Genomic DNA, 10,923 nt, shown 5'->3' with positions numbered 1-10,923 from the left:
GATACTAATATGCAAGTATCATGGGATGAAGCAGGGAGTTAGCCAGATTAATAGATCAATAACTGCCCAGTGTTGAGGTGCAGCTTGGTTTCTCTGTGTGGTTACTGGGGACTAACAAAGGTAAAGAAGTACAGCCACCAGATTACTTCACATTTTAATAGAAATACATTTATACTAAAAATAGTTCATTTTGTAATGACGAAGGCATGAGGCTCAACAGACCAAAATGGAGTCCCTCATTCCATGTGACAATGCCATGTTATGTCTCTCCTCCAGGAAATTTGTTTTCCTAGACTCCTTCCCTGAAACTCATAGCTCATTCTCAGTCTGGGCCCCAGGATAGCAGACTGTCTCCTTCCCACCTGGTGTCCAGGAAGCAGAAACCCAACTACAGCACACATTGTAGATTACCTGACAATCACATGACATAGGACATCTCCCTGTAATAGATATAAGAAGGGACTGTCGCAGTGCTGGGCAGTGGTGACACAAGCCTTAAGCCCTGTACTCAGGAGGCAGCATCAAGCTGATCTCTGAGTTCGAGGCCAGCCTGGTCTACAGAGTGAGTTCCAGGCCAGCCTGATCTACAGAGTGAGTTTCAACTGCCAAGGCTACCCAGAGAAACCCTGTCTTGAAAAAAATCAACCAAAGAAACAAAACAAAGAAGTTTCCTTTAATCTGCCCAGTGGGCCTGATTCTCCTGCAGCCTCGGCCACACTCTGGCCTATCCATGGATTTAATAACCCTTCTAATAAACTTTTTGGGTTGTTTTTAGAGATAAGAGTTTCTCAGCATAGCCCTGGCTATCCTGGACCTCACTTTGAACTCCAGGCTGACTTTGAGCTCACACAGACCAAACTTCCTCTACCTCCCAAGCGTTGGGATTAAAGACATTACGTCACCACTCCCCTGCACAATAAACCTATTTTTAAAAGACAATCCACTTCAGTGTTCCCTAGAACAGCAAACCAGCAACTTTTCAATAATGACATTATCAGGACAAGAGAGATGGCTCAGCAGCTGAAAGCACTTGTTGATCTTCCAGCAGACCTGAGGAGGACCCCAAGTCAAATCCCAAGACTTATGTTGGGTAACTTACACCATGTACCTCCAGCTCCAGGCGCCTGACACTCTCTGGGCTTCCAAGTATAGCCTCGCTTACATGGCTAGCGCTCACATGGAGGGGTGTGGGAGCTGACACAGATAAAAATTAAACATGTTGTAAAAATCAAATTTCCTAAAATCCTGGTCTAGAGTATTCCCCCACCCTAACCCCACCTCATGAGATACCTCATGGTGGAGGGGAAGCACCATCCACACCAGCCACATGTCACACGGTGGGCCTGGGCACTCTGCTCCCCTGCTGCTGGTCTCTGAAGGGAGGTCCCTGATTAGAGTGCCAGATTTGACCATTTTGTCCTGGGATGTCATAGAAACTTCTTTATATATTTAATGAAAGTAAAACATACTTACACGCAGTGAGCATTTTTAAATTAAACATTTCGCCGGGCAGTGGTGGCGCACGCCTTTAATCCCAGCACTTGGGAGGCAGAGACAGGCGGATTTCTGAGTTTGAGGCCAGCCTGGTCTACAGGGTGAGTTCCAGGACAGCCAGGGCTACACAGAGAAACCCTGTCTCGAAAAACCAAAATAATAATAATTAATTAAACATTTTACACGTTGAATGGATGAATCAGCTTTCTCCTTACTTGTGAAGGTTCACTTGGTCTGGGGGAATCAGACACACCCCTGGGCTGCTAAGGAGAGGGCTTCCCTGGGCAGAACTGAGGCCTCTGGCCAAGAGCCAGCACTGTCATCCAGGTGTGGGAATGAGACCCTCTTATGTAATCCTTTAGAGCCAGTCAAGCTCTCTGATGACTGGAGATCTGGACAGCGTCTTTGAAACAGAATCACCAGATAATCTGCTCGTGAATACTTGACCCATTTAAAATGCTTGGGACAAATGTTTACTACTTAGAGCAATGAGATTTTTTTACTTTTTAAAATCTAGAAATCTGCTGTTGCGTATGATGGCCACCAGGTGGCAACAGGAGTCCAAGGATAAAAGCAACGAGAAGGGTTTATTGTCAGTTGTCCACCACCCATATCATCAGAAAGACAGAGGTGGGGGGAGAAAAGGACAATATGAGGGAGATTGTCACGGTTGGTGTTTGTCCGCCTCCCGCCGCCCCCACACGGAAGGGAGAAGGAAGAAGAAGGGATTAGGGATGATCAAGGTTTTGTTTTTCATTGTTTCTAGGACTAGAGAGTGGACTCCGCTAGGAAGTTCCTTTGTAAGTTCAACAGGTGTATCTTGGGGAAAATGAAACAAATTAAAAACCAACAAACAAGATAGCTCTGCCAGTATTAAAGCAATATAAACAGGAAGTAAGACGTCTAAGTAGAAAAAGGTGTTGCAGCCAGGCTGACAGCTTAAGTTCCATCCCTGGCATCACATGGAGGAGAAAGCACAACCCAGGAAGTTGTCCTCTGATCACCACACATGGGATGAGGAATATGGAATGGAAGCATGTTCACGTGTATACACATGCACACGCACACGAACACACACATACTTGTATCTTTTCTTTTCTTTTCTTTTTTTTTTTTGGTTTTTCGAGACAGGGTCTCTGTGTAGCCCTGGTTGTCCTGAAACTCACTGTAGATCAGGATGGCCTCGAACTCAGAAATCCGCCTGCCTCTGCCTCCCAGGTGCTGGGATTAAAGGCGTGTACCACCACCGCCCCGCTACATAATTGTTTCTAAACAAAGGAGCCAGAACACACCCACCGGTAGTCTCAGTACTCAGAAGAATGAGGCAAGAGAATCAGGAGTTGGAGGCAAGCCTGGGCTAAGTAGACTCCATCTCTTAAAAACTTCAAAGAATAATAACAATGATATAAAAAACAAATTTAAAGTAAAAATACATAGAAACATGAAGAACCCTATGAAAAATAAGCAAGATAGTCGGGCAGTGATGGTGCACGCCCTTTATCCCAACAATCAGGAGACAGAGGCAGGCACAGCCCTGAGTTTGAGGCCACCCTAGTCTACAGAGTGAGTTCCAGGACAGCCAGGGAAACACAGTGAGGCACAGCCTCGAAAGAAAAAAAGGAAGGAGAAGGAAGGACAAACAGTAAAGATTTCCCTGGGCTTCCATTTGTCTTATCACCTAAGCCCAGAAAAAGTCTTGATGCTGGGTGACACTGCTAGCAAAGCCACGAGGAGGAAGCACTCTTCATCCCTTCCTCCCTACACCCACAGAGAGAGAGAAACACTGTGGTTGGAAAGCAGGGTTCAGAATTGGAGCAGAAGCATTTAATTCACCAGTGAGGACTATGGGTCTGCCTCAGTGGTAGAGCCCCTGCCTAGAATCCCCCAGTGAGGGTCTGGGGGCGTGGCTCAGTGGTAGAGCCCTGCCTAGAATCCCCCAGTGAGGGTCTGGGGGCGTGGCTCAGTGGTAGAGCCCTGCCTAGAATCCCCCAGTGAGGGGCTGGGGGCGTGGCTCAGTGGTAGAGCCCCTGCCTAGAATCCCCCAGTGAGGAGCTGGGGGCATGGCTCAGTGGTAGAGCCCCTGCCTAGAATCCCCCAGTGAGGGGCTGGGGGTGAGGCATGAACAAGGCCTTGAGTTCCTTCCCTCGCACAAACGCATGGGAGGAGAGGAATCTGAGGATATTGTGAGGGAAGTCAGTCCCTACTTACGTTGTTGGAAAGAAGAGTTGAGGCTCGGTGAGCTAACAAGGAGGAACGTCTGGGTGGCTGGCTAATTCTATTTTTGACTTGGCCGTTGTTCTAAGTGGTTCACCTTAAAATAAAACAGTTTGGGTTTTTGCTGAATTTCAGGAATTGCTATTTTAAGAACTTCCTGGGTTTGCTTTAAGAAAGAGAGATAGTGCTTAACTTGACTTTGTACTTTTTCTATTTTATAATTTATTTTTATTTTATGTGCAGTTGTGTTTTGCTTGTGTGTATGTCTGAATCAGGAGTTAAAGAGAGTTGTGAGCAGCCATGTGGTTGCTGGGAATTGAACCTGGACCATTGGAAGAGCAGCTAGTGCTCTTAACCACTAGACCATCTTTCCAGACCCACAATTTGTTTATTGTAAAACAGACTCCCCCACCCCCACCCCCGAGTCAGGATCTCATACACTAGCTCAGGCTAACCTCGAACTCATAGATAATCTGGAACTACTTGCAACAAATCTCCTGCCTCAGCCTGGCAAGTGCTGGGATTACAGGTGTGAGCCACCACACCTGGGAAAGGAGTTTACTCTATGAAACTAGTTTCTGGTAGATCAGAAGCAGGGATTTGTTGCCAGGAAACGCTCTTCACCGTCAAGCCATCTCTCCAGCCTGCAGTGTAGCTGGGAATTACATCATGTTTACTTTCTTGATCTTCTCACGTTCCACCTTCTTCCGTCTTCTCAAAATGGCATGATTTCTTTTTGTCCTGTGCCTGAGAAAAAAAATCTCATAATTTAAATATTGTACATTTTCCTTATCTGTTCCTCCTATGACAGGCACGCCAGCTGGCTCCATGACTGGACTTTTGTGATTAGTAATTACTCCTGTGCCTCATCATCCTTCAAAATCTCTCTCTCTCTCTCTCTCTCTCTCTCTCTCTCTCTCTCTCTTATCTCAAACAAGCATCAAGCTGGCTATATAGCCAAGGATGACTTTGAACTTCTGATCCCCCTGCCCCCCCCCCCCCCGCCCCATGCCTACTGGGAAAAAAATACATTCATGTCAGAGAGCACCTCTCTCCCTTCCGCCCTCCCTGATTCTTGCTGTTTCTTGCCTCTTTCTGTCCTCCTCCTCAGCACGTCCCTCAGGGTTAACCCACTTAAGGTTCCACATTATGCAGAGCTGTCTCAGAACGTCTAAGGTCTCTGCAGGTCACTGTCTTGTCCTCAGACTCATTCTCCAGTGAAGTATAAGAAACAGAGGCTGGAGGTGTGGCTTTGCACAAGAGCATTTTCCTGACATGCACAAAACGATTCCCAGGACCCACAGCGGCCAAGAGCCCTCAGAGACTGCAGGACACTGCAAAGGGAAACCCAGAGATGCAGACAAGGTCCGGGATGCTTATATCCATGTGCCACACGAGGCTGCGTGCTTATATCCATGTGCCACACGAGGCTGCGATTTAGGTGTGTGTGGACAGAGCTGGACCTACTCCCACAGTCCCTGAGTCAAATCATAGCACCCCATCCAGGTTAAATTAGTGTCTGAAATTACAGCCTTGGCGGCTGTGTTTGTCTGCCCCGTCTGCTGTACTGCAGCCCCACAGACTGGGAGGTTTCCCCAGCAGAAAAGATTCTTTCATGGTTCTGAAGTAGACAATGAAGGGGTCCTCAGGCTTCGTTGCCCCTAGAGCTTCTCCTGGGGTTGTAGATGGCTTTGTCACTCACTGTTCCTTGGATGTTCTCCTCCCTGCAGAGTCTTGGCTGTATTGTGGGTTAACAGCCAGCCTAGGCTACTTTAGGCTTACACTGCCTCAAATAAAAATGTTTTTAAAAAGCCTGTGGGTGTAGCTTAGTGGCAAAGCACAAGGCTCTTACTTAAACCCTTAGCACCACAAAAAGCAATCAGAAATGAAATCAATAGTTTCTGCTCTACTCATTTGAAAGCGCACATACTAAACCTTCAGGGGATGTAGTCGAATGTTACACAGACACATGAATATATGTTAATATTTATGTTTAATATTAAAAATAATAAATAAATATAGCTTGGCATGGTGACTCATATCTTTAATCTCAGCACTGGGAGGCAGAGACAGGCCAATCCTTGAGTTTGAGGCCAGCTTGTTCTACAGAGGGAGTTTCAGGACAGCCAGGGCTACACAGAAAAACCCAGACTGAAAAATATTAAATAGATGTTCGTGGTATGTGTGTATGTGTGTGTGTAGACCAGGCACTGATGAATATATAAGAACTGTAACTGATTTTATTTTATTTTTTATTTTTATTTTTTTTTTTTGGTTTTTCGAGACAGGGTTTCTCTGTGTAGCCCTGGCTGTCCTGGAACTCACTCTGTAGACCAGGCTAGCCTCGAACTCAGAAATCCGCCTGCCTCTGCCTCCCAAGTGCTGGGATTGAAGGCGTGCGCCACCACTGCCTGGCGATTTTATTTTATTTTATTTTTTTATTTTATTTTGAGATAGGGTTTTTCTGTGTAGCTTTTGCTATTCTAGAACTCCCTCCATACACCAGGCTGGCCTCAAACCCATAGAGATCCACCTGCCTCTGCCTCTGTCTCCTGAGTGCTGGGATTAAAGGCGTGAGCCAGAACTCCAAAAATTAAACAATACAACCACAATACCGTCAATAAATGGGCCACTGGAAAGAACAGACAGTTCTGAAATGGAGAAACACAAATGACTGAAAATATGAAAATATTTTTTTAAATGTTCAACATCCTTAAGCCATCCTGGAAACGCAAATATAAATCACGTTAAGATCCCATCCGACCCCAGTCAAAATAGTTACGACAAAGGACCACAATGACATCGAATGCTGGTGACGTTGTGGGAATTAAGGAGCCCTGACCTACCACTGGGAAGTGGGAAATGACAAAACCTAAGTCTCTGTAAGCTAATAAAAAGTAATTTTAATAAACTAATAATGATATAAACAGAGAAAATAATCATTAAGGCATAAAATGTTGGTTTAGTTTTTTTTTGGTTCTTTGTTTTGCTTTGCTTTGCTTTTGTTGCTGTTGTAACGTAGGGGGAGAGTACAAACGGACTTTCGAGTAGCCCAGCCTAGCCTCACGTTCACAGAGCAGCTCAGGGATTGGAACTTGGGTATTTGTGATTCTAAACACGTGCCAGCATAGGTACGGTAGGGAGCTGCCTCAACGGGAAGTTAGTTGGCTTCACAAGCATCGAGGGCCTGACTTCAGACCCTTAGAACTTATATTAGGGAGGGAAAATAAATCTGTGAATTCACAGCTTGCCCCAAACTAGCGGCCAGGACACCGAGTCCCTGGGCTCAGAGACCTGCCATTCTAGCCAAATCAGAGAGCTCCAGGGACAAGTGACTGTGAAGGGTTCTTGAAAAGTCAGTTGTGTTGGATGGTGTTTTGCTGGGGAAAACAGGCGAACATTTCACTGAAGTGGACACAGGTGAAAGGCTAAGGCAGACTCGTGAAGGAATGTTTAGCTGAAGCAGACACAGGAGAGAGGATGTTCTGCTAAACCAAACATGTGAAAGGACACGTGATGAAGGATTCTTCCTAACAACACGTATGTATTGCCTTACATTGTGTAGTTGATCTCCATTTGTCAGGACTCCATAGAGAGAAATGCGCCAAAAAAACCTTCTGGTGGTGTGCTATGGCTTCTTGCTGCTTCCGTGGAGTCAAGCAGGTTGGCAGAGTGATGTCAGCTCAGGCCGACTCAAGTGCTAAGGGAAGACCCACAGACACATGCTGTTCAGAGGACGTATAAATAGGACTCAATGGACTATAGAGGGGCTTGCTCAGAAAGCTAGCTGTGCAACACTTCTTGGTCTCATGTCTTCCATCGCTCAGAGAGGCACAGCTGAGAACTTCTCCTGGCGTCCCTGCTGGTCCAAATCCCTCTGCTGACTTGTGTCGATTGGGCTGAGGCCTGACTGTTCCTGTTAGGTCGCATCACTGCTGCTGATTCGTGTTTGCTAGCCCAACTCTACTGAACTGGACTGCTGATGTATCCATGGAGTGTTTGCGAGTGGCTCGAGCTGCCTCTGCTGACCTGAGAACTGAACTGCTCTTTTCCTGACAACACAGATGGGATTTGCTTGAAGGAACCATTCCTAAACAGGTCTACTTCCTCTGTATCCTTTCTTTTCCACTATCTCTGGTGGGTGGTGGGCTAGAGAAGGAAGGTTAAAGTGTTAAAGAAGGAAGGTAAAGGTTAATGATGGTTTAAAAACCATCATTAAAAATAGGGTTTGAAAAAAAGTTACACGACTGTGTCAAAAAATAAGAAGAGTAACTGAGGACGACACCCAGTATCAAACTCTGTCCTCCACATGTGGGTGCATGCAGGTTTGGGTTGCATCTACACACATGAAAGAAAAGAAAAGGGAAGGGAAGGGAAGGGAAGGGAAGGGAAGGGAAGGGAAGGGAAGGGAAATGTTACAGGAAAAATACTGTAGAAAAAGTTTTCAAATTGGGCATGGTGGTGCTGCTCAGCACTGGAGGGGCTGTGGGAAGAAGATCCTGGGCTCCATGGCAGCTTGGATGACATGATAAGACTGTTTCAAGGAAAGGAGGTTTTGAAGAAGTAGAACCTAGCTCTGAGGAGTCCTGAATTGAAATCCTAGGGCAGTACTGGTCACTACTGCAGGATTCATGAGCCCTGGAAACTGAGGTGACACGAACTCAGTAAAGAGACATTTTTAATATAAATGTATTTATTTACTTATTTATTTTAAATGTAGAAGTGCCCTCTGCATACACACCTGCAGGCCAGAAGAGGGAGTGACAGACCCTTTTACAGATAGATGGTCGTGAGCCACCATGTAGTTGCTGGGAATTTGAACTCAGGACCTCTGGAAGAATAGCCAGTGTTCTTAACCACTGAGCCATCTTATTTTTATACTTTTGTTTTGTTTTGGGACATAATCTCATGTAGCCCACGCTGTCCCTATACTTAGTATGTGGTGGAGGATTACCTCACTTTTCAGAACATGTTGTCCTCCTCTTCCTTCTCTGTCTTATTCTGAGACATAGAATGGTTAGACTTACCTGGTTACATAGCCTGGATGGCCTGTATGCAAACCATACTGGTCTCAAACTCACAGAGAACTGTAGGCTTAGGTTTTTTAAAACCAACTTTTATTTATTTATTTATTTATTTATTTATTATTTTATTTTATTTTATTTTTTATTTTTTTATTTTTTTTGGTTTTTCAAGACAGAGTTTCTCTGTGTAGTCCTGGCTGTCCTGGAACTCACTCTGTAGACCAAGCTGGCCTCAAACTCAGAAATCCGCCAGCCTCTGCCTCCCAAGTACTGGGATTAAAAGTGTGTACCACCACTGCCCAGCTAAAACCAATTTTTTTTTTTGTTTTGTTTTTCGAGACAGGGTTTCTCTATGTAGCCCTGGCTGTCCTGGAACTCACTCTGTAGACCTGTTTAGAAGTAGTTCTTTGTGGCGATTCCAATCTCTGTTTGTCAGGATGCCAGCAGTTACATTCAGTAGTGTTGGGATAGCAAACATGAATCAGCAGCGGTGGCATGATCCAGCAGAAACTGCCAGGCCTCCGCTGAATCAGCACATCAGCGGGAGCGACCAGGACCAGCCAGGACGCCAGGACTTCTCTGCCTCTCTCAACGAAATGAAGATCAGCAAAGATGAAAACTCAAGACCAAGGAAGCATGGCAAAGCTAGCTATGGCAGCACGCCATCGCTGTCCACTGAGCCCTGTTTACACTCTCTCCAAACATCACATGTGCTCCCACAGGTCTTGCCTCACCAAAACACTACATGAGTCTGTCTTAGCAAAACACCACGCGAGTCTGTATCACCTGACATATCCAGAAACTTCCACATCAGAGAACTGCCTGTTCCTGTTTCCCATGTTCCTAGGATCAAAGGCATGCCACAGGCCTGGCTGAATATCTGAACCTCCTGCCTCCGCCTCCCAAGTGCTGGGATGACAACCATGTGCCACCATGCCCAGTTTGAGAAATGGTTTTATTTTCTGGGTCTCTCCCTGCAGCAACATGAGCTGGAGTGACTGACACTGTGTGAGTTGAAGTAAGGAAATCACAGTAGAAACCACCAGCTTCAACGAGGCCAACCTGGAGAGAACTGAGGTCCAGGAGTACACTGCAAACTAAGGAGGCCAGTGGACAGGAAAGACAGAGAGAAATTTGCTCAAAAGCCTTAGATTAGAAGATTTACCAATCTTCTAAAAGCGCTTAAAGTGTGAACGTCACTGTGCTGCCTAGTCTTACGTCAACTTGACACAAGCTACAGTTACCTGAAAGGAGGGAACCTCAGTTGAGAAAATGACTCCATAAGATCCAACTGTAAGCGCACGCCTTTAATCTCAGCATTTGGGAGGCAGAGGCAGACAGACCTTTGAGTTTGAGGCCAGCCTGGTCTGCAGGACAGCTACGGCTACACAGAGAAACCCTGGCTTGAAACATGCCCCTCCAAAAAAATTAAAGGTAGGAAGGAAGGAAGGAAGGGAGGGAGGGAGGGAGGAAGGGAGGGAGGGAGGGAGGGAGGGAGGGAGGAAGGGAAGAAGGGAGGGAGGGAGGAAGGGAGGAAGGGAGGGAGGGAAGAAGGAAAAAAGGGAAAAGAAAAGGAAATGGAAAAGAAAAAAGAGAGCAGTCTGAACAAATCCTGAGGAGGGAGCCAGTGAGCAGTGTCCTTCATAGTCCCTGCATCAGCTCCTGCCTCCAGGTTCCTGCCCTGTTTGAGTTCCTGCCCTGGCTTCCTTCAGTGATGGACTACAGTGTGGAAATGTAACTACAATAAACCCTTCCCATCACAATTTGCTTTAGGTCATTGTGTTTTGTCGCAGCAATAAAAACCCTAACTACGACAATCTTCTCAACTAAAAATCCCACCATAAATTAGGAACTGAGCAGCGGTTCTCAACATGTGGGTCCCGACTCCTTTGACAAACCTCTATTTTCAAAAATATTTACATTATGATTCATTACAGTAGCAACATTACAGTTATGAAGTAGCAACGAAAATAACTATCATGGGGGGGGAGTCACCGCGATGTGAGGAACTTTATTAAAGGGTTACAACATTAGGAAGGCTGAGAACCACTGGAACAGAGCAAAATAAGTTAAACAAAGGAAGGCTGGGATGAAGCTTGATGGTTGAACACCTAACTGTAATCCACTAGTGAGGACTGGGGGCATGGCTCAGTGGTAGAGCCCCTGCCTAGAATCCCCCAGTGAGGGGCTG

The sequence above is a fragment of the Grammomys surdaster genome, unplaced genomic scaffold (assembly GCF_004785775.1).
Source record: "Grammomys surdaster isolate TR1022 unplaced genomic scaffold, NIH_TR_1.0 485, whole genome shotgun sequence".
Classification (NCBI taxonomy): Eukaryota; Metazoa; Chordata; class Mammalia; order Rodentia; family Muridae; genus Grammomys; species Grammomys surdaster.
Note: the sequence above shows the minus strand (reverse complement) of the source record.